This window comes from Pleurodeles waltl, chromosome 2_2, assembly GCF_031143425.1.
Source record: "Pleurodeles waltl isolate 20211129_DDA chromosome 2_2, aPleWal1.hap1.20221129, whole genome shotgun sequence".
In the NCBI taxonomy this organism is placed as follows: Eukaryota; Metazoa; Chordata; class Amphibia; order Caudata; family Salamandridae; genus Pleurodeles; species Pleurodeles waltl.
Genome location: NC_090439.1, coordinates 1,087,630,573 through 1,087,654,087, shown reverse-complemented (window position 1 = coordinate 1,087,654,087; position 23,515 = coordinate 1,087,630,573). Strand labels below are relative to the sequence as shown.

At 51.9% G+C, this 23,515-nt stretch overlaps 1 protein-coding gene across 17 annotated transcripts in view; it reads right to left on the bottom strand.

Moving 5' to 3' along the window:
• ADGRB1 (adhesion G protein-coupled receptor B1) overlaps nt 1-23,221 on the bottom strand; it is a 437,507-nt gene extending 414,286 nt beyond the window's left edge. For 7 of the 17 annotated variants that reach the window (XM_069220845.1, XM_069220848.1, XM_069220844.1 and 4 more), the window contains exon 1: nt 22,618-23,093. The gene's annotated coding sequence lies outside the window, so the exon portion shown is untranslated. Of the gene's footprint in view, nt 1-22,617 lie in introns of all 17 variants that reach the window. The other 10 variants (XM_069220854.1, XM_069220856.1, XM_069220851.1 and 7 more) reach the window with 6 other exon arrangements.
• Nucleotides 23,222-23,515: the final 294 nt, after the last annotated feature.

Below are 23,515 nucleotides of genomic sequence, written 5' to 3'. Positions count from 1 at the left end.
TATTTATTAGAAAAAAATTGAAAAATTGTGAAGGGGTCCCCGATTATTTTTTTTGATGTGGGGGCGGACGCATCATTAAAAAGTTTGAAGGCCACTGATCTAGAAGATGCCCTCTCCCCACCTGATGCTTCCATGTCCTAGCGGCCTGTTTGGCACTATGCCCCTCGCCCTCTCTCCCTTTGTGCTCTGATATGTTACAAAGGGCTAGAAATAAAACATTATTTTTGGGAGTAGTAGAAACGATGCTGCCATTTCATGCCCCCAAGATTGCTCAGTGAGTTAATGCTTGAGGCCGCTATCTAGAGCGATCTGAAAGTCACATGTTTAAGTCTCAGCATGGCATGGTCAATTCTCTTCTCAGGTTGTAATTTCAGAGCCATAAAAATGGACAGAACGTTTACTTACAGCGCCTAGAAGCAGCAGATGTGTGGTGTGAAACGTTATATATAAAAACTGTTTTTTACATAATAACCCTACAGTAACTGTATAAAGAGCCGCCAGGCGTCTTTCTACTTTTCATAATACAGTCTCTTTGACATCACTAGTCATCTGTAATAATAATAAAAAAATAGCTATTGGAGAATAACAACTAATTAAACTTGAGTTGTTGAACCTCTGCCAATGCCAGCAGACAATTTGAGATTGAAGTTCCTCAGCAAAAGGGCTGCTTTTTAAAGAATGAACGGAATCGCTGGCTTTTTAACACTTTTTCTGAGCTATTTTCCCTTGAAAGATCACAGGCTGAAAAGCAGCATTTGTGGCAGGGTATTTAGTGCATCGCTGTAGTTCACAAGAAAGAGGGAATCTATCTGCACGTTACCACACTCTGAACTGCAGTCACCTTTGATGGACAGTGATGGTAGTGCTAAGAAGGTTCTTTAGAGAAGAGAGGTGCTTTAAAATGTGGTCTGAAGTGAATCTGGTTGGTGGTGCACCCAAGATGTAATGGAAAGGGCAGGCCATCGGTAAGTACTGTGTGGGACTTTCCTCAGGGCAGCCAATAAGTAGAGCAGATTCGTCCATGGCACATAAAGAATGTGTTCAAATTGGTGTGAGATGGAATGGGCTCGGCTTGTAACAGATTTTAGTGCTGCATTGGCGTCATTTTTTGACGCAAAAGCGGCGCAAACTTACAATTGTATTTTGTAAGTTTGCCCCACTTTTGCGTCAAAAAGCTGTGCAAATGTGGCGCTAAAAAAGTATAAATATGGGCCAGAGGGTCTTAGAGTCCACCAGTTGCGGGGGGTCTTAGAATCCACCAGTTGCATCAGTGGAAGCTAATAAAGGGAGTTTCTGAACAGGAACAGAAGATCTGTGTATTGAACACCGGATAAGACCCACTCAGCTAATTTTACAACCTCTGGAAGCCTTAGGCCTCGTCTGTACTCAATCTGAGCTGGTGCGTGTCGACCGGGGCCACCAGCACTCAATTTTGGGGATCAACACTTATTTTTCCTTATCAGACATTTACCAAGAGCAAAAAAGGGAAACACACACAAAAGGGAAAGGAGGAGAAAGAAAAACACTGAAAAACGTCACAAAGGATGAAAGCAGGAACCTGCCAGAGTGAGATAGAGGCAGGGAGTGTCTGGTAGTGGATTTAAGGACCCTAGGTGGATTCAAGCCTACTCATCCATTGTATTTGGCACGCTGACATTTAATAGCGCTGGCTGCAGACCTCTGATTTTTATCCCAAATATTAGGGCAATCACTGCACGAGCCCCCTGAGAAAAGGCTAGGTAAGGTAGAGGCCTTCCAGAGGACAAAGATGGAAAAGCCTATCCTAACAAAGAAACCTAGGTCTCTTGGAAAGCTTAAAGTCAAGGTTCAGGACTTTATCAGTCTACAACCCTGAATCCCACAAGACAAGGCCCAGAATATACCCCTAATGAGAGTATGACTCTATATTCTGGTATTCCAGCATAAAAATTGTATTCATTACATTGCCTGTTACTACTTCCTTAAAGGAAGCATATAATTACTATTCAGAACTCCACACCTGTGCTCCTATATCTTTCATTCTGATGTAGTGGTTAGGTCGATAATGTGGAGAGATAATTTTTATGATATAGAACCTCATTTTGCATCTGTATCATTTCTAAGCACAGTAAGTGACAAGTGTTACTACGTAATAAGTGGGTAAGTGTGAACTCAGTGAGCCATCCTGCTGGCCTAACAGGATGGTGGCAGCCATTACAAGCACCTAGAGAATGTTGTCATTGATAGAGTGTCATTTGTCATTTCTCCCTCACTACTTCTCCCCGGGTGGTACCAGCTGGAGCACAATTTGAGGTCTAACACTGAGGCAGTGTGTGCCAAATTTTCATTGCAATCCCCTGAGGGTCCCCTACACAGGGGTTTGTGTTATCAACCCCACAGAGAGAGGAAGTAGAAACTCAGAGGAAAACACCAAACATGCAAGGAGGGCCAAGTGAAAGCTTATCAACACTTCCCAGTCACGATCAATGCAGGCATGTCGCAGGTGGCCTGCTGTTGCGAGATCACTGCCAAGGCCAGTACCTCCATAAGTAGGGTAATGACTGAGACTTTGAGTTCCAACAAGAAGTGGTGCTGAATTACAAGAAAAGCCCCCAAAATTGCCTTTTCATCAGTGGATGGGAGTGTTTCAACAACAAAATGCTATTCTGCCTGGACCACTGAAAGTTCTTGCACTGTTTCTGATCTCAAGGTTGTTGTAGGGATGTGATTGCACCCATGGCTGCTGGAATTGTAGCACAATCAACAGAGGACCATCTCGATGGATCAAATTATGCAGCTAAGGAAAGACAAACTAATCGGAAAGGAAATGCTCATTATACAGCATATTATGTGACTTAAGGCAAATTATACACCACATTTAATGCTGCTGTTCTCTATTTTTACATTTGAAGGCTCTTTGCAGTACATTGTATTTCTGATACATACACGTCTCACTAGGGGATAGTTTAATATCCAATACATCGAAACACAAAGATGCAGCCTGTTTGGGGCTTTTCTAAACTAGGCACGCCCACTTAATATTACTGCTGCTAAGAAAGGCTCGGCAGCTGCTTGTGTTCCCATCTGGAAGGGTCCTACCGTAGCAGCGTGCGCTGCACTGTCCAGCACAAGTAGCGCAGATTTGCTAATGGCTGGTCTCTGTTTAGAGTGGCACATTGGCAGAAACCTGTGGGTGAGAATACAGCCCCAACCAATCACCAGCGGCTCAGCTACATTCAAGCATTCCTTCCATCATTTTATTGTTTGTTGCTTTGAGAAGAGCGTCTATGGTGTGACAATGAACTCGCGTGAACAGTTACGACAAAAGATTTTCATGAAAAGGGTCGAAGCATTCATTGCACCGCCCAGGCATGTTTAGGGCAGTCGTCGCAGCGCTATCTTTCACATGCTTAGGCGCATCAGGGTGTGCTTCTAAGCACCTATTAACCGACCCCTCCCCCCCCCCCCCCGACCTCACACGCGACATAAAGACCCGCCCCACAAGGTGTGTCGCACAAAGACACGTCACACATTGGCCACACTATAACCCACACTCTACCAAGTATGCACAAGGAGCAGAGTGATTTCTTACTCGCCCACCCAAAGCGAACTGTGGCCTCGTTGGGGGTATGAGGCGCTATGCAAATGCTGCAATACCCCGAAAACCACACCGGCATGCAAAAACACAAGCATTCACTAAAGCGTCAAGAAACAGTTGTCCTTGCCTGGTTTACAAGCGTCTAAAAACGAAACAGCATTCATTAGCGTGAACGGAAGTCAGGGGTACTCATTTCATCCTCCATCCAAGAGATAAATAGTTGCCCTCCCAGCACCCCACCACTAGAGGTTACTACGTCCTAGCAGTCGCGCAGACATCTCAGCAGCAGGCGCATTGACCAGCTGTGCGAGCCGGGCTGCGTGGACAGAGCTGCAGCGGACACTGCCCAGAAGTCGGCTTCAGGGCGCGGAGCAGCGCCGCATTCATTCCAGTCAAACACCTAGAGCACAGTCAGTGAACGCGGCAGAAAATAAATCCACATTCACCACAAAAAGCAAAAAAACTAGCGTTTTAAATAAAACTCGTTTTATCGGTGAAAATACGTGATGCCTGATAGGTTAAATAAAAAATGGTTAGAAAATATAACAGCAGCACAGAGAAGTTGCGGGACTGCACATAGACATGGCTTCGGTTTACCTCGAAGCGGTAACACAGAATCCGTGCACATGACAGGACCTGGGAAGCGGTAACACAGAATCCGTGCACATGAAAGGACCTGGGAAGCGGTAACACAGAATCCGTGCACAGAATCCGTGCACAGAATCCGTGCACATGAAAGGACAGCCAGTCTCCGCAGCGTTCGCCTGCAAAGCAGGACCAGAAGGTTCAGAAGGCGAGCGGGGAATGTGAACAAACCGCGGCGTGTGCAGTCTGTGCGTGGGACCGAGCAGGGGGGGGCTGGCGAGGGACCCACTGCACCCCAGTCCCCCCGCACTCCAAGGCGCACACCTCGAGGAGCTATGGAGCTCACAGCAGCCTTACTGTCCCACGCCATGCACCGGGGCGAGGTGGGGTACGGGGATAGAGGCGCTATCTACACCCCATGCACCGGGGCGAGTGGCGGTACAAGGGCAGAGGCGCTATCTACACCCCATGCACAGGCGTGAGGGGAGATACGAGGGTAGGCGCTATCTACACCCCATGCACCGGAGGAAGGGGAGGTACGGGGGCAGAGGTGCTACCTACACTCCATGCGAGGGAAAGTACGGGGATATTATCTGCCTCCAGTCGGACGGACCGACTCAAGAGGAGGTACGGGGGAGTACTCCCCTGCACCGGCGTGAGAAGGTGTGTGGGGGGGTCTATCACATCCCACCACATTCAGGTGCAGACTGGTGTTAGAGGAGGGATGCGCACACCGGGGGCACGTGGTTGCTGAACTGTGCTCTCGCCCTCCAGCACCCCACACCGGTGTGGGGGGGTCCTGGCGGGGAGCTTCCCTCCAGTGCGGACCTGTGCGAGGCGAGAATTGCACAGACATGGGCCGGCAGCTCACTGTAACCCTCCCTGCACTCTGGTGTTAGCACTGGCTTAGTGCCCTATGGTAGCCCGCACCTAGTGGGCTTCTAGGCGGAGTAGATAGCACCAGTATTATTTTTTGATCTGCAAGATTATGGCGGCTATCATGTTTTATCACTTTTCATTCCAATGTCTATATATATATACGTCATTACATAGCCGGTAGGGTAGTCAGTCAGCTATATGAAGCGCTTTATAAAACACGTTATTATTTTAAATAACTACACTTCAACCTACAGTGTGCACCGCTACCTGGAGGCAGTATGTGGTCGCCATCTGCGGTAACAGGCGTGAACGACCCCCCAAGATGTGTCATGTGTGTAACACGCCGTTCTCCGTGAGCACGTTCCTGACAGCCCTGACATATGATTAACCGAGTGCGGGAGGGGCTCGGAGTGGGGCCCACGCCCTCCCCCTGAGAAGCAGCTGGTCAGGCTGCAGGGATGCCTCAAGGGGCGTGCGCTCCGAGACAGCCCCCAAATCCCCCCGCCCCCACGGCAGGGTGTAAGCCCTCCCCGCGCCCCCAAGCCAAGGGGCTGCACAAGAGCCAGGGCACCAGTCCAGGGGTTCCTTCCAAAGTTACGGACAATCCACAGTCGGGCTGGGTTGTTCCAGAACCGAGGTGTTAGGGGCAGAGCACCCTCTCTATTCCCCACCTACACCTGTACTGATACTTTAGTCATTGTCACGTGACATCCCAGATACCGCAATATTGCCTAATGAGCGTCACGGAACCATTCGCTTGTCCTTACAAAGATAATTCAGTGTACTTAGTACGTGCCCGCCCGTGGACAACACTTCTGAAACCCCGACGGGCCACTCAGGCGTTCATCCTTCAAAGGCCGATGCGTCCCTACCACTGAACTAAGTAGCACACGCACCAGTTACTTCAGCACTGGGCCATCTTTTAGTTTGAGATGTCGATGGGTGGGTCTATCGCAAAAGAACTCACCATGCGGTTCTATTGATAAAATGGCAATTAAGTGTTTTTGTCGTGGTTAGTTAAATGAAACATGAAGGGGGTGTAAGAAGCCGAGCACATTTCAGTTTCAAGGCGTCACCCAGGATCCGATTAGCATTTGGACCTCAAGTGAGTTTATTTTGCTGCCCGGGTGAATAGGTCGGTGCTTCCCATTCACCCTAACCTGTCTGCAGTTTAGAATACCCCAAGGCCTCTGCCTTGTGCCTTCCCTGCAACATCTGTCTGGTGGACAGTGTGTCCGACGCCCCACGACCTATGATCACAAACCCGAAGGCGACTACCAGATTCTGATTAAAGTCTATACCACGCGTGACTGACGGCCTGTGCTCATTTTAACACCGTGTAACCGCTAAGAACTGAGCTCTGCTCATTGGGAGAGAGTGACCAGACCAACACGCGTTCTTTGTGTGTGTAAAAGGCCGCTTTATTGGAACAGGTGCCCTTAGACCTACCCCACCTGGCCTTTGCCTTACAAAACTAAAGCCGCACTAGACATCAATTCACCTGTCCCCACCCCTCCCCTACCCGATCCCTCCCCCCCTTATTCTCGTCCTGTCTCCTCCTTCCTCGTCTCCTTTCTTTTCCCCGTTCCATCCGCTTCTTTGAACCTGTCCGCTAATGAACAGTCCCCTGCCTGTCCCTGTCTAATTAATGCTCCTTCCCATCCTAATACCTGAAATACCCTGCCAACTCCGTCCTCCACCCGAGTTTTAAATAGCTGCCCTGCAGCTGTCCCCGCCGCGCCCCGCACCTGTCCCAAGCGACAACCTACACCAAAATGGACACCCGCTCCAACAAACCAACCTAATGAATTGGGAGGGAGGGAGGGAAAAAGAAACCACGAGGAGCCCAGACTAAACGTCCCAGCCACCAGGTCACCTTTACAAAATTGTGGCCGGACTTTCAAAATGTCCGTTTAAATAAACCCCCACCCCTCCCTTAACTGGCACCCCGGACGCCCAACCGCGTCGCGGGTCGTGCCACCTCGCCCAAAAACCCCGGGGGGGAACTCCTCGTTCTTCGTCACCCCCCGAGGCCCCATGGAAAGTCTTATAATTGGCGAAGGCCCGTCTCCCAATCTCTGCTGACACGAAAACAACCAAGGTCCGCTCAGTGGAAGAGCTCCTGTGGCTGGTGCCCTCTTCTCGCCTGAAGTTTCTACTGTTGATAGCATCTGCTCACCGGAAGTCTCCAGCTCTGCTAGCATCTGTCAGAACCGTTTGCTTGCCCCAAGTCTCTGTGTTTACAAGCGTGGAAGCATCTGTTTATCCTGAAATGGGTATGTTGTGGTGTTGTAACATCTGCATGTTTGCTAACAATGGAATCTGCTCACCTGTGGGTGTGCATTCTATATGTAGGCAACATCTGCTAACCGGAAGTCTCATTGACTTTCTCGTGAGTTTTCATGTTTGCATGATCTGCTCACCTTCTATGGTCTATTGTAGCAGAATCTGTTCAACAGAAGTTTCTGTTTCCTGGATGAATTTGCATAACCGGAAGTCTCTATGTCTGAAGGATCTGCTCACACTAAAGTTTCTATATTCTGGGTTTGAAGCGTCTGTATGTCTGCTGACAATGGCATCTGGTCTGCTCACCTGGCAGTTTGTGTGTTCTCTGTGCGCTGCATCTGCTCACTGGAAGTCTCTATTTCCTGGTACCATCTCCAAAACTGGAAATGCTGATGTGTGCATTATCTGCTCACCTGGACGTTTCTATCACTCAATCAATCAAGTATTTGTAGAGCGCACTACCACCCGTGAGGGTCTCAAGGCGCTGTGGTGGGGGGATTCTGCTACTGCTCGAATAGACAGGTTTTGAGCCGCTTCCTGAAGGACAGCAGGTGTTTGGTCTGACGTAGGGGCAGAGGAAGGGTGTTCCAGGTCTTGGCGGCGAGGGGGGAGAAGGATCTGCCTCTGATTGTCACTCTTCGGATGCGGGGGACGGTGGCGAGAGCGAGGTCAGCGGAGCGGAGTTGGGGGGACGGGGTGTAGAAGGTGATTCGTCTGTTGAGGTAGGCTGGACCGGTGTTGTGGAGCGCCTTGTGTGCGTGGGTGAGGAGTTTGAAGGTTATCCTTTTGCTGACGGGGAGCCAGTGTAAGTCTCTCAGGAGGGGGGTGATATGGCTGTGGCGGTGGGCATCGAGGATCAGGCGTGCGAAGGCGTTTTGTATGTGTTGCAGTCATTTGAGGAGTTAGGCCGGGGCTCCTGCGTAGAGGGTGTTTCCGTAGTCAAGTTTGCTGCTGACGAGGGCTTGGGTGACTGTTCTTCTTGTATCTGTGGGGATCCATCTGTAGATCTTGCGGAGCATGCGGAGGGTGTTGAAGCAGGATGAGGAGACGGCGCTGACTTGCTTGGTCATGAAGAGTGTTGAGTTGAGGATGACGCCCAGGTTGCGTGCGTGGTTGGTGGGTGTTGGGGCTGCTCCCAGCGTGGTCGGCCACCAGGAGTCATCCCAGGCTGTGGAGTTGGCGCCGAGGATGAGGACCTCCGTCTTGTCTGAGTTCAGCTTCAGTCTGCTGTTTCTCATCCATTCTGCGACAGCCTTCATTCCTTCGTGGAGGTTGGATTTGGCGGTGAGGGAGTCCTTGGTGAGAGAAAGGATCAGTTGGGTGTCGTCGGTGTAGGAGATGATGTTGAGGTTGTGTAGCCGGGTGACGTGGGCGAGAGGGGCGATGTAGATGTTGAATAGTGTAGGGCTGAGGGATGATCCTCGGGGAACACTGCAGATGATCTTGGATGCTTCGGAGCAGAAAGGAGGGAGGTGGACGCTCTGGGTTCTGCCGGAGAGGAAGGAAGTGGTCCACTCCAGAGCTCTGTCCCGGATCCCTGCGTTGTGGAGGCGTGTGCGTAGGATGCAGTGGCAGACGGTATCGAAGGCGGCCGAGAGGTCCAGGAGGATGTTCTATGGATGCAAGCTCTGCTCACTGGAAGTCTTTATTCCCTTTACTATTTTCATATCCGGAAGTGTCTGCTCACATGGAAGTTTCTATGTTCAATAGGTTTCTATTTCCTGGTAGCATGTGCATAGCCGGAAGTCTCTGTGTCTGCAGGATCACCTGACCTGAAAGCTCCTATGTTATAAGGCTGTAGGATCTGCTCACCGGAAGTCTCTATGTCTGCCTCTCTTTCCCCATTAAAAATCTCTGTGACTGTCAGTTTCACTCTACTTTTCCAGAATCCCCCTTCCTGTCAGGCTCGCGCGGGATTCTCGGCCTGCCAGTCTCTTCTGTCCCAGAAGTCTTTATTTCTGCCAGTTTCTGTGGCAGTCTCATGGCTGCCTGTCTTTTTTCACCCAGAGATCTGGACTTTGCTGTCACTGGCTCACACACTCACACATTCTATAAACGGAGAGCATGTACTATCGCTGGTGCAATATGAGCCATACTCTGCCTTATAAGTACACACTCACTCGATGTACAATCTCTTCCCACCCTCAGTCTGAGCTTGCAGTAGCTGCAGACCACTGGCGAAGGTAAGGTAAGTGGTGTCCGCCCCAAAGCCTTCCGGTGGTTGACTTTACGCTATTTTTCTGGCCTGCTACAACAATCCCTACATTTCTGGTAGGGATTCCAAGGTAGCCTGGCAGGGTTGGCTACTGCTGAAAATATTGGGGTCACAGTTCACTCAATAGGGTAAGACTGGGACCTTCGTGCCATAGTTAGTTCATCATCTTCCAGTGCCATCATCATATCTTAAAAGTAATATCTTAAAACAGGCTGGTGGTGGTCAGCTATCTCTGGTACCCCGGGGGCACAGGGACCCTATGGATGGGGTTCATCATACTAGACCATCTTCACAGACCCACCCGTCTCTTGGGAATGGTTGCTGATTGTAAACATTTTTTGGGCTCAGCGGAGTCCAGGATCCCTGGCGTTAGGGTTACAGCTACTAGGGGATATCCAAGCAGCTGCATCTCTTCATCTACTATTCATGATTAAACATGTATTTTACTGTTCAGTCCCTATGGGGCCGTGGATCCTTTTAAGGAAGTTTTTGGGACTCAAGCAGCAAAACGAAACCTGGAATTCCAGTAAGAAGGCTCAGGAAATGTCACACATGGGATCTGCTGCTTGTCTACTAGTTGCTGGCCCAAGACCTCACTCTGAGTAGAGGACAAAAGGTTAGAAGGCAGAAGTATGTCTGCAAAGGCAGACAATAATGGGATTCAAAAGCAAGACCTGAGAGCATATTCTCACTATAGGACAGAAAAAGGGAGGACGCCCATCAGCGGCATTTATATTACACATTGTCGTAAGGTCCATCCAGGATAACAATCCTTCTTTCATCCCTGTGTATCCTGACCCTATGTCATCATAACAAACAATTTCAAATCGCTGAGGCTTCACCTGCAAAGCATTGCTATCAGGTGTTTAGTCTAATTAGTTCAATTGTTGCAAACAAAGACTACATCACCCAGAATGCTTTAGGGTCTCACACCAAAGCACAAGCGAGGCAATAGTATGATACATGAGAGGTGGGCACCCTAGTTTCAAGCAGCACGTAGGTACCCTTGTGGCCCCCCTGATGACACTGGACTTAGGTGGAGGGGTGCGGCTAGACCATGGGTACTCACAGACATTTTTCTGAGGGCCAAAAAGTTTGGTCTGTGGTATGACTGAGGGCCGCATTGATGCCAGCAGGGTGGCATTCGGTGTGGGGAGTGTAAGGTGGGCATGGGGGAAGCGAAGCATGTACATCTAGTGACTAAATTGCACAGTGTGAAACCATCAGTTCTGGGATCAATCCTGACTTCTCCACTTGTCCAAACTGTTTGATCCCGTGCAATAGTTTTATATCACTTTCCCTCATTTGTCTTCTTATCACATATAAGAGGACCTTGAAATACATGACTTCAGGGTGTGTGCTGTACAAAACCTTCCGCTTTTGATTTAATAAACTATAACGTTGTCCATATATAATAGCAACTAGACCACCCAAAAGGTACACATAACAACTGAGTTGCCTCCTAGTTCACTATTGGCATTGTTTGGGGGTGGGCAGGGGAAGCACAAGTATTTCTAAATTCATGTTTGAAAACTATCACTTAAAAAAAAATACTTCTGAATGCACTGATGTAATTTGTTGTGCTACTGGGGAGCTGTTCTGCATGTAAATGAAATACACTTTTTCACTTTTGAAGAGACTTTACCATATTTTTACACGTTTGTTGCAAGATGTCTTTAAAATGAAGGAGTTTCTAAAGTTACCCAGCGCAGGACACCCCAGCAGCTTCCTTTCGTTAACTTCAATTAACCTGTAAATAAATTCTTGCTCCTTCATTAAACATCTCCCTAATGTAGGTGCTGAGTTGAGTAAACAGCAGCCCTGTGCTGCTGTCGGCCAGGGGTCCACAGGAACATGTCAGGAGGACCACCCGGGCCGTACTGTGGCACTGGGCCTGACAGACTGTGCAGATAGGGCTGCATAAGAACCAGGCACCCGGGGAGGGCTCAGACAGCTGGCGGGGTGTGCAGACATCTTGAAAACTGAATGTTATGGGGATGTGACTGTAGGGGTCTCTGTGACCGGATGGGATTGGGGCAGATGTAAGCAGCTGTAGGGCAGCCATCTGGTGTTATATGATGTCAGCATTCTGCATATGGGCTCACATAAAAGGTGTGGCCGCAAAGTGAGCAACATATGCACAAGAAGGGGAAATGCATGCCTGGATTTCAGGATATCCAGGGAAGATACATTTACATGCAATTCATGTAAGCGGAAACCATTTACATTCTCAGTGGGTGCAACCTGGCATACAGAGGGCTCTCCTGAGATTGTTTATATACACACTTGGTGTGGTGTCACACGTGGAATGCGAAGTGAGCTGGAAACCTTTTACCCAATGTGTCTTGAACCCTGAGTGAGTAGATCTGGCGCCCACTGAATCCATGCCAGGTTTTACATCCTCCTCGAGGCAAGGGAGCCTCACCAGATGCCTGATTCTGTGCTCTTGAGAGTACTTTGACCCCACAGGGTGTGAAGTAGTCCTGCCTGCCCTCCCCAAGCCCCGCCCCTACGAACCTCACAGGATGGTTAACTCATAGGATGGAGAGGTTTCCATGGTTGCAGCTTTTAAGGCGGCTAAGCGGGTCTTTCCACAGCACAGGCAAGACTCTGGGAGCCACAGCACCCCAGCGCCGTCCTTCACCCACACAGCACACGCCAAGCGCTGGACGCCACAGATCACACCGCTGGCGGGGCTGTGCACAAGAGCGCTGCCACTTACTATGCTGCAATAGGAACTGGGAGCATCCCTGTGCAATGCATCACTATCAGCCCCTCCCTGGACCAAGCAGGGTCAGAAAGAGTGTGTCCACATGGACGTCATTAAGGGGTCGCAGCTGCGACCCCCATGGTGCGACCCATGGCTTCAGAGGTTGCAAAATCAGTGCCAGGAACAAAGGGGGAGCTCGTCCTAATGGAAGTTGCTTGGGGCTCCACTTCCATGTTTCAAAGTTTTTTTCATTGCATTAATAGTGATTAACAGTGCATTATTCACTATTAGTGTCATAAAAATGGAGCAGTTAGCTGGAATATGACCCTCCTTGGTAGGCGAGGGAAGTAAAAAACACATTTAAATGTATGTTGAGTGCATGGTTGCAGGTGAAACTGTGCTTATGGTAAAATACGTGTATAGGAATGAATGTGTGTCTATGTGTAACTTGTGTGTGCGTGAAACTGAAAGTAAAGATGAAATGGTGTGTGATGTCACTTCCGCTACCCCTGACGCTTTGGTGAATTGACGTCCATGTATGTCCAGCTCACTGTGAAATACATAGGCTAAAAATGCATACGACTTACAGGTAGTTCAGAGGGGATTTCATTAAATATTCCAACACTTCAGTGTCCGGAACAGTTCCCGGAGAATCACTCCTCGGGCCTTGGTGGCTGTAAAACACCCTTAGGGACTAGCAGAACGGAATGCTGACTGTCCTCGAGCCCACAGGAGTGTGTCTGGGTGCCTGTGCATCACACCTCGGCACTAGCAGTACCTCTCCAGCCGAGGGGCCCCGAGTCCACAGGAAGGTGTCCTGGTACCCCGTCAATCACCCTTCGGCACTAGCAGAACGGACTGCTGACTGTCCTCGAGCCCACAGGTGGGTGTCTTGGTGCCCAGTATCTCAGCCCTAGGCACTAGCAGCGACCCACCCCTCCACACATAGCTGTGGACTGATCACTGCCCTCGAGCCCAGCGGAAAGGCGTGTGTCTCACCCCCTGCACTAGCAGCACTCTGCAGCTGTGAACCGCTGGCTGTCCTGGAGCCCACGGGTGCCTTGGTGCCCTCTCTGAGCAGTGAAGACGCGCATCGACGGAGCCAGCGCTGTCCCCTGCAGTGACCTCACGTGAATTTGCTGCTAGTCTGGTTGTGAGTTTGCCCCTGGAGACTGCAGGTTTGAGAGCTGATCGGGCGCCCCCAGTCACTGCAGACACCTCATCTGGGGGACAGTCGATTCTGCCTTGTGTCTGAGCTGTGTTCCGGCTGGGGCTAGGGGCCAGAAGACATACAGCCCCGCTGGGCGCCAGCCACAGCCCCCCAAGACCCAGCAGCCCAGCAGGGAAAACCCAATCACTCCCTGAAGCTAATGTCACAAACTCGATTAGAAATATGGAAATAACCTGAGCTAGGAACGGATTTGGTTTATTTATGTGTGTATGCTCGACAATATACAACATATGATTGTTTTTTAATCCTAATAGTAGGTGGCAATGACTACATGGGTCAGCGGTGTTCAGCCTCAGAAGAATGAACGTTAGAATTATCCCTCCAAGGAATCACATGCATGACTCGCAGGTGATGTGTAGGGGTTCGCATTGGACAAAAAAGAAATAAAACACTGGACAATCACTTATGTCTTGCAACTTGTAATCTACAAGGACCACTTTAGCAAGATATGAACCCACTGAGCTATCTTAACAGGATTCGGACCTGTGACCTACGTCTCGTACAGCGAGCTCTGCTAGAGGCGCCTTTCCACTGAGGTCTTTCCCTGGTTACAAGCAGCGCTACGAAGCCTGATGGAGTTGTGCAGCAGCAGTGAACAGCACATACGCACACTTGTCTGCACCCTTTCTGAAGCAGCCTGTCCAGTATTAGAACATGAGTCGAAAGGCGTTGTCACAGCTCTGCGGCAGGCACGTTAACCCCCTAAGCTGTTTTACCAAAGCTCTCACTGAATCTGCAGAAGTAGCTTTAAAATGGCCCGGTCCGTTAATCGCCCAGCAGCAGTGGGATGAGGGCAACCGTAAGGTCGCGTTTTCAGATATTTTTGTGGTCACCTCAGCCTGTCCTGCTTCTAGCGTCGATAAGTTAAGTGGCACTTTATTGGGCAATAACTCATGTTATTGACAGGCCCGAACCACTCTATGGCCGTGATACGAAATGCACTGAAAGTCCAGTACTCGTGTGTGTGAATATAATTTAAGCATTGCACGTGCAAAGGGGCCTTGTACTGAGTGGTGGGTGCGATGAATCCCTCTCAGGGGCGTTCCGTGGTGGGATGTTACACCCCCCTAATAAATCAATTTTTCTAATAAATAGTTGGGTGCAGGTGCTCTCAGCCAGGTATGGTGAGGTGTCTGAAAGGTTTCACTTGGGATTTTGGAATTCACACACCACAAAAAACACACACTTTCACCTCTGTTTTAAAAGCCCTAAAATGTTGATTATTTTACAAAATATTGTTGGTCTCACTACTCCTACCAATCCACATTCCACTCTGCCCTCGTGCGTCTTGCTTGTGACATCTCTCTCTCTCTCTTCTCCTCTCTCTCCCTCTCTCTTCTCTTCTCTCTCTCTCCGCCCAAGCTACGCCCCTGCATTTGATGTGGAAAGGCTCCTTTCCGGGGCCCAGGCTCAGCTCGCAAAGCGCGGAGCCCCGAAGGATAACCGTGCGCCTAGCGACCCCTGGCTGCAGCTCTGGCGCACCGCACCCACCGCCCACGCTGCAGCCAGACATGGAGTATTATTGTATTGTAGTAGCATTTATATAGCGCTTGCTACCCCTCACGAGGCGTCGAAGGAGTTCTTGTGGGGTGGGGGCCTTCACTGATAATACTTTACCCCTTGATTGGCCACGGGCGGGGCTCTTCTTCAGGGTGCAGGGCTCACACCCAGTGAGAGCACATGGGGTGACTGATCATCCTCCCGCACGAGACGGCAGGTGATGCTGGCACCATGCCAGTGCCTGGCCGGGACCCGGATGTGCCCTGCTGCTCGCTGGACACAACCAGAGACACTGGTTCAAGCGCAAACCGTGGCTGCTAGAAGAGCGAGGTGAGACCTGTTGTTTCTCGTGCCAATGACAGCGCACCGAAGCAACCGACATGCCACGCTAGGCGCTATACAAAATTAATAAATACTTGAGAGAAAAAGGATTCGGGACTATAAAATACAAGAGACAACAATGTAAACAGTATCACTTGGCACGCGAATAGTGCAGTTCGGCTAAATAAATGGTTGTTTGACTGTCGCTAGCCTGTTTAATCGAAGCGGTATGTAACACACAAACCGTGTACGCAGCCGTTCACATTGCCAAACCATTCTCAAGTTGGCGCAGTGTTATGTCAGAGACTTTCAACATAGTTAGGGGCTCCCCGAGGGGTTAGGTGCATTAAAAGCCACCCCCCCTCACACCCAGGGGCAGAGGGGCTTGCTCGACGCCCCGGGGGGTTCTAGGAGATGGTGGCACTCGCCAGGTCCCGCTCTCCCTACCCGCCATATATAAAAAGTCTGTGTAGTGTCATTTTATTGCAGAGTAGGGGGTCTGTCTGTATTTATTTCCGCTCTGGGGTTAGTCGCTGTAAGCCTTGCCTGGCCACCCCCCTCCATAACGAGTGCCAAATGGCCACTTCGCTCCGGCGCGGCAGCCCCCGAGGGAGACGCCGGGATTTGCAATCCTGCAAGGACCATATAATTCGAATTGCGGCGCAGATTTTCAATTTGTGCTGATTTACAAGGGGGTGGGTGGCCTGGCGCGGATGGTTGGGCCTTGGCTCGCCTCCTCCGGGGCTGAGAAGAGCCGAGGGAGGCAGTCACTGACCCTTCTCTAACGGGGGGCCGGGCGGGCTGGTTCTTTCACGTGGGAGCCTAGGACAGAGCGCCTCGGCGCGCACTTGCTGTTCACACTGCAGAGCTTCTGGGAGCAGCGAAGCAGGTGCACCCCCCTCCCCCACAGACCCGAACACAGGGCTTTGTGTGTTCGCCATGAAACTGCCAATTCACCCACACTGAGAGGAACATAAATAACCACAGACCACCCTGATTTATTACAAACCCCTCCCAGCATTAGAAAAGTGGTTGGTTTCCACAGTGTACCGTTGCCAGGGAGGGAGGTCTGAATGTGGTGCTCACACCGGCTCACCCACTTCACACATTCTGTGATCTTGAGCAAATTACTCCACCGATCCGTGTCTCGGTTTCTACCTCTGGCCAAAACCGCAGCGCTTCGAAATAAGCTAAATGCAGGCCATCAGCCTACTGACCCCGGGGGCTACCAGGCTGGCCAGTTGAAAATGGTTCCCAAGTCCCTACTGCCACAACGGTTTGAGTTGTTTAAGGAACTGCCATGGAGAGCCCGCCAGGAGATTTCTAGCTGCCCTCTGACATTAGTCAATGACGTCTGATGCGCCTAGTTGCGTTTTTAACCAACAGATTTTTTTTTCTGTAAAAAATGTAACTGGCCCCTTAGCAACCATTTGTAAATGATGGGAATTTTCATCGGGGGGTGGTGGGGGTGTTTAGGGGATGCAGAGGTTTTGGGGGTGCCAGTCTGTGCTCTCCTGACGCCAGCGGCAGCCTCGTGGCACGGGCTCCGGGGGTCAGGGGCCACATGACCTGCATACCACCCAGGGGTCAGAGGCGGGGCGTGGAGCCGGAGGGGCGGCCAAGGGGGCGGGGGAGGATGGAAGGAAGGGGTGCCGATATGTTGGAGGGCAGATGCGCTGCCATGGAGAGAGGGGCGCTGAAGACCCGCCACTTATTGGGGCGCTGGGGGAGTGAGAAGGAATGCGATGCAGATGAACTGAACCGAAATGTGGTGCAGATGAAATACGGGCGGGTGGGGTTCAGAAGGATTGGCGGTAAAATAGGTGCACATGAGTGAACACATACGTTAATGTATACATTAATTAAAATCACAACAATATAATTGACAAAAAAAACACACTTAAAGAAAAAAACTAAGGGTGCATGTGGATTTTTGACTGATGGGTGTTTTGATTTTGAAATAAAACGGTTGCAGTTGGCAAGGTAATGAAGGGGGTGCATGCAGGTGCATTGATAATTAATGGGGTGCCAAATGACTGGTCAAAGCTGGTAGGGATTAAAAGTGTCGGGGTGCAGGTAGGTGAGTGGCAGGTGGGGTTCAGCTGAACTGGTAATGAGTTACACATGCATTAACAAAGCACCGGGGCAGGTGGATTCACACAACACGGATTGTGGGTGAATGGTACATATGGGGCTCAGTTGGGTTGGTCATAAAGGGGTGCAGATGGGCTGGCGAAGGAAGAGGCGTCCAGGAAATGTTAATACAGGGGGAGCAGGGAGATAGTTAACACCCGGGGAACCCATGCCCTGTGCAGGCGCAATGCTAACAAGTCAATGGGTGAGGTGGGCATTACGGGCATCACAGGGGGCACATATGGTTGAGCCTGAATTGAGAATACTTGGGGAGGTGAATTGTTTGACTGCAGGGGGTGGGGTCCCCACGATAAAGAGGGGTGCCTGTGGTCTAAAAGAGAAGAGCAGATGGGGGGACCGTGGGCAGGGAGTGGCATGGCAGGTGCCCTTCGGAGAGGGTAAAGGAGTTTGGACTGGGCTTGGGCGCCTGGCAGGTGGCAGGGAACTGAAGGAACAGGGCACGCTGCGCCGAAGAGGATGAAGTGTGTGCCACCGACTGGAGGCAGGAATATGGGTTACTCTAAAGGTACCAGGCACACGAGAGGGGAGTGCCCAGGAAGAGGTGATTGAGTAACCCTAAATGAAGAAATTAAATCGTGTGGCACCGTCTATGGAGGGGAGTCCAGGCAGCAACGAGGCAGGATGTTAGCCTGGTGTGTCGTGGCATATGGGAGGTACACTGGTGGCACCGAAGGGAATGGGCCACAGGGAGGGCAGATTGTGTGACACTGAATAAGGGGGGTGCCCACAGTGACACAGATGTACCAGGTGGTTTGGCAGAAAGGGGGAGCTGCGTGGCGTTGATGAATGGGTGCACTCAGTGGGTGCAGATGTGGCAGCATTGAATATGGGGGGTGTAGATGGATGGCATGGATTGAAAGGGGGTGTATACGGGTAGCATTGAATTTGGATTGGTACGTGGGATTCATAGAATCGGAATGAGGGGTGGATGAGGGTATGTCATGGTGGGGAGGTGAGTGTGTGGCACAAAATTGGATGGAGGTAGATATATGACATGAAATGAGAAGGGCACGTAGATGAGTGGCATTAAATGGACTGAATGGGGTGGGTGGCATTTATTGTGGAAGCGTGAGAGGCATTAAACGGAGAATACAGGTACTTGTGTGGCACTGAACCCAGAGAGGTGGTACACGCGTGGCACTGAAAAAGGAGGAAGCACACACGTGTGGCATTTAACAAAGTGGGGTGCTGGGGGTGTGGTATTGAATGTTGCACGGAGGGTAGACTTGTGACACTGAATATATGGGAGTGGTAGATTTGTGGCACTGAAGATGGGGGATGGATAGGTGGCATGGAGGATGGCACGAAGGTCTTGGGGAGGGGAGATGTGTGGCACTGAAGGTGAAGGATGGGTAGGTGTGGTATTGGAGTTGGGGAAGGAAGATGTGCGTCACTGAAGGTGGTGAGGGAAATGTGTGGCATTGAAGGTGAAGAGAGGGTGGATCAGTGGCACTGAATGATCAGCTGGATTGATCTGTGGCATTGAAGTGGAGGGAAAATGTGTGACATTAAAAATGGAGGGTTGGTATTGAAGGTGGAAGAGGGGAGATGTGTCGCGGTGAAGGGAAAAATGTATGGCAGTTAAAGCGGAGGGTGCCTGGTGGTGGATGTGAAGAATGGTCTAATTTGTGGCACTGAAGGCGGAGGGTGGGTGGTTGCATGGCACTGGACATAAAGGGAGGCTAGATATGTGGCCCAAAGGTGGAGAGTGGATGGCTTTGGAATTGAAGGATGGATAGATATGTGGCACTGAAGGCGGAGGGTGGGTGGTTTTGTGGCACTGAAGGCGGAAGGTGGGTGGGACTGGAATTGGACAATGAATCGATGTGTGGAATTGAAGGTGGAGGGTGGCACTGAATATGGAGGATGGTCTGAAGTCTGGCACTGAAGGCGGAGGGTGGGTGGCACTGGATATGGAGGATGGTCTGATGTGTGGCACTGAAGGCGGAGGGTGGGTGGCACTGGATATGGAGGATGGACTGATGTGTGGCACTGAAGGCAGAGGGTGGGTGGTTGTGTGGATCTAAGGTGGAGGGTGGGTGGCACTGGATATGGAGGATGGACTGATGTGTAGCAATGAATGCAGAGAGTGGGTGGTTGCGTGTACTTAAGGCAGAGGGTGGGTGGCACTGGGTATGGAGGATGGTCTGATGTGTAGCAATGAAGGCAGAGGGTGGGTGGTTGCATGGACTTAAGGCGGAGGGTGGGTGGCACTGGATAAGGAGGATGGTTGATGTGTGGCACTGAAGGCGGAGGGTGGGTGGTTGCGTGGACTTAAGGCGGAGGGTGGGTGGCACTGGATATGGAGGATGGCCTGATGTGTGGCACTAAAGGCAGAGGGTGGGTGGTTGCGTGGACTTAAGGCGGAGGGTGGGTGGCACTGGGTATGGAGGATGGTTTGATGTGTAGCACTGAAGGCGGAGGGTGGCACTGGATATGGAGGATGGTATGATGTGTGGCACTGAAGGCGGAGGGAGGGTGGTTGCGTGGACTTAAGGCGGAGGGTGGGTGGCACTGGGTATGGAGGATGGTTTGATGTGTGGCAGTGAAGGCAGAGGGTGGGTGGCACTGGATATGGAGGATGGTCGATGTATGGCACTGAAGGCGGAGGATGGGTGGTTGCGTGGATCTAAGGTGGAGGGTGGGTGGCACTGGATATGGAGGATGGCCTGATGTGTGGCACTGAAGGCAGAGGGTGGGTGGTTGCGTGGATCTAAGGTGGAGGGTGGGTGACACTGGGTATGGAGGATGGTTTGATGTGTGGCACTGAAGGTGGGCAGATGCGTGGTACTGACGTTGAATAGATCGTACAATAGTTTTGTTAAGGGGGGATGCTAAATTGCTAAAGATTTAAGAGCGCGAGACTGAACGATGGTTCACCTGGGTGGCATTAGCGTGGGGCGATGGGTGGGGATACGGTGCCAATAAACGGGCAGTGAAGACTGGAGATGTTAAATACGCACGGACAGTTCATGTGTGCCACTGAATGGGCACATACACGGACGGCAATGAATGGACGGGTGATTTGGTGCTGTTCACTAGTGCGCATGACAGGTGGCATGGAGCAGACCTGGGCAGATAGGTGGCATGCAGTAGACGCTGGTAGATAGTTGGCATGGAAGAGGCATGGAATGGGCACGGATTGCAGATGGGGCAGAGAGGAAATGGCTGACACGTGAAGGGGATACTTAACATGCTGACCTGATGTTGGCACAGTATGGACAATGGGTGGACATGAAACACCTGGGGGGGGGGGGAGCACTTCCTGTCCGTGCCGAGACCAGTCCTCCCGTGGCTGGAACACACCATCACAGGAGGGGGCACCTTGCCTTGCTCGCGCCTCGGAGGGTCCGGGTGGGGTCGAGGGGTCAAGACACCGCCTGTTAATGACTCGACCGTAAACCACGTAATCGGAGAGTAGGTCAGAATCCTCCCCCCCCTAAATATAAGGGCCGAGTGTTCACGATTAATTCGTGTCATTGCCGCTGGCCAAGCAGCCTAGCCTGTGGTGGAACATCGAACCGGCGACATTCGCCCTGTTTACCCCGCCTAGAATTAAGGCTTTCTTTCAATCATTAGGGATTCGAAGAAATTGGGTGCATTTAGCGCACACGAGGGGTCTACCAAGTCGCTGAGCGCTATAGAAACTTGGAAGAAAGAATAGAATGCAACACATCACTCACAGGTCCCCCAGATGTGCCCACCCAGAGGCAGAGACCGGTCCGGTGTCCACGGACACGGACCAGCTCCGTGGTCACGGAGTGCCAGATGCCAGCCTCTGACCCTCCATGGAATTCACCAGAATGCCTGGACTGCGGGCGAGGGGGGCACCTCTCCCGGGAGGGGTCGGGGTTTAAGAGCAGTTGAGTGAGGTGCACCGGAGTGAGAGGGTGTGGGGGAGAGAGGAGGATGGGGAGAGACTCCTCGGGGGTGCGGGTGGGGGTCATGTGGAAGGCACACAATATATGAACACAGCCCCAAAACATGGCACTGTCCACCTCACAAGGCGAGCCTCACTGGGAGGCTGAAGAAACCGGAGGGGGGGGGGGCGAGGGGGCATAAGAAGGGGTTCACTGGGAGATGGACAGGGGCGATGAGCCGTGGGGAGAGGCATGAGCGACATGCATGGGGATAAAGGTAGTTAAGAGACAGCGAAGAGAGAGCACGTATTCACCCCTGGCAGAGAGCGCACGCAGTCTAATCGGAAGCCGAAATATAAACGTATTAAAGTGAGAGGGAACAACGCACCCTCGAAGAGAGCAAGCGGGACACCTACACACACATGTACACGCGTGCACACAGAAACGCTCATACAATGACACAGTTTCACATGCACACTCTCACAAGCAAGTGCGCGAACGCATACACGCACACAGGCAGAGACACACACAGGTACACACATGGGCACCCTCAGACGCACGTATACACACACACAAGCACACACACACAGACAAACATACTCACACACATATACACAGACAAGCACACTCACACACAGACTCAGACGCACGTACACACACAGGCACACTCAGACGCACAAACACACACAGGCATTCACACACACAGGCACACTCACATAGTATACCCTGAGGCCAGTCCTGTGGCCACCAGACCTGTCCCCGTTTTGCCTGATAGATGCATTAACCCAAGCACAGGCTTCTCTGGAACATGCGTCAAGCATCTGTGGCCCCTGCGCATTCCGCGGGGTCCCTGCTCCCCGGGTAATCCAGGCCTGGCAGGGGGCTGGGTGGCAGGTGGGGTCTGAGACCCCAGCTCAGCGCGCCCACCAGATGTCTGCCTCCTCGCAGGCTGTAGGTATCCCTGGCTCTCTGACATGCTGCACAGGTCGGCAGGTGCCACTTTTCAGGGACCCCCACCCCTCTTAGCCAAAGTTTTTTTTTAAAAGACCACCAGGCTGCACTGCCCTTCTCCCCCCCCCCCCCCCCCCCCCCCCCACCCCACCCTCCGCCGCGCCTGGCGACTGCCAGATCTCCCAGAAAACCGGTGCGCTTCCCCGGACTGGCCACAGACCTCCCCTCCTGTAAATGTGACTGAAATAAGCAGACACCAGAGCGCGGACCACCAGCTCACACCAAACCAACCACAAAGACCGCCACAGAGACAGGCTGGCAGCGCGTAAAGCACACAGGAGCCCTTACCTCCAGTACTTTCCAGATCCGCTCCGTCCCTGCTTGAGTTCCCAAAACGAAGAAAAACACCACAACATCCACAGGCGCGGCGAATCCCTCCAAAATGTTGGACACCCCAAGTACAGTCCGCTAGCCCCGGCGAGCCCTCCTCGTGCCTCCCGCCGGTGTCTCCGCGCCAAAGTAACCAGGGACAGGCAGGGGACGGCGGCTCCTTTCAAAGAACAGGCAAATCTGGCTGCAAATCCGTCAGAGAGCGGCAGGATGGGCTTCCAGGCGCGCAATCCGAGCGCTCCCCGCCCGGGCTCCTCGGCGCTTTACTCCCCTCCGATGGATCCGGTCCGTGTAGCCAGGGGCTGCGCTGAGAATTACATCAGGCTTTTATAAGCTCCCCAGATCACACATTGGAGTGCGGGAGAGAGAGAGGGGTGGGGGAGCCGGGAGTGGGATAAAACGCGCGCACGCGGCCCCAGACGCACACACAGAGTGAGGGGGGACCGGAGCCAGGCTCTGACTGCAGTGCCACCGCTGGGGGGGCTGCAGAGGAGGCGCTGGACCCGGGGCCTGGGAGGAGTCTGCCTGCAGCCGCCCTGGCAGCCTCAACTTCTTCTCCTGCGGAGGACCCTGGAGGTGTGTGGGGAGCGGCGCAGGTGCCGTGTGGACTCAGGAAAACCTGTAGCGCCTGCTGGGGCGCCGGAGCCGTGTCTCAGCGCGCTCGGAAGCCAGCGGAGAAGATCCGAGGAGCTGGAATCCGCTTGGCGCTTAGTACTTCAAGGCGCTGAGGCACGCAGTCGCAGTAGTCAACGGATTCCTCTAGACGCTGGATTTTCCTAGGTGCCTAGTAGTTCACCAGAAAGAATTTGCAGACATCAAACACAATGGATTGCACTAGGCGCTGGATTTTCCTAGG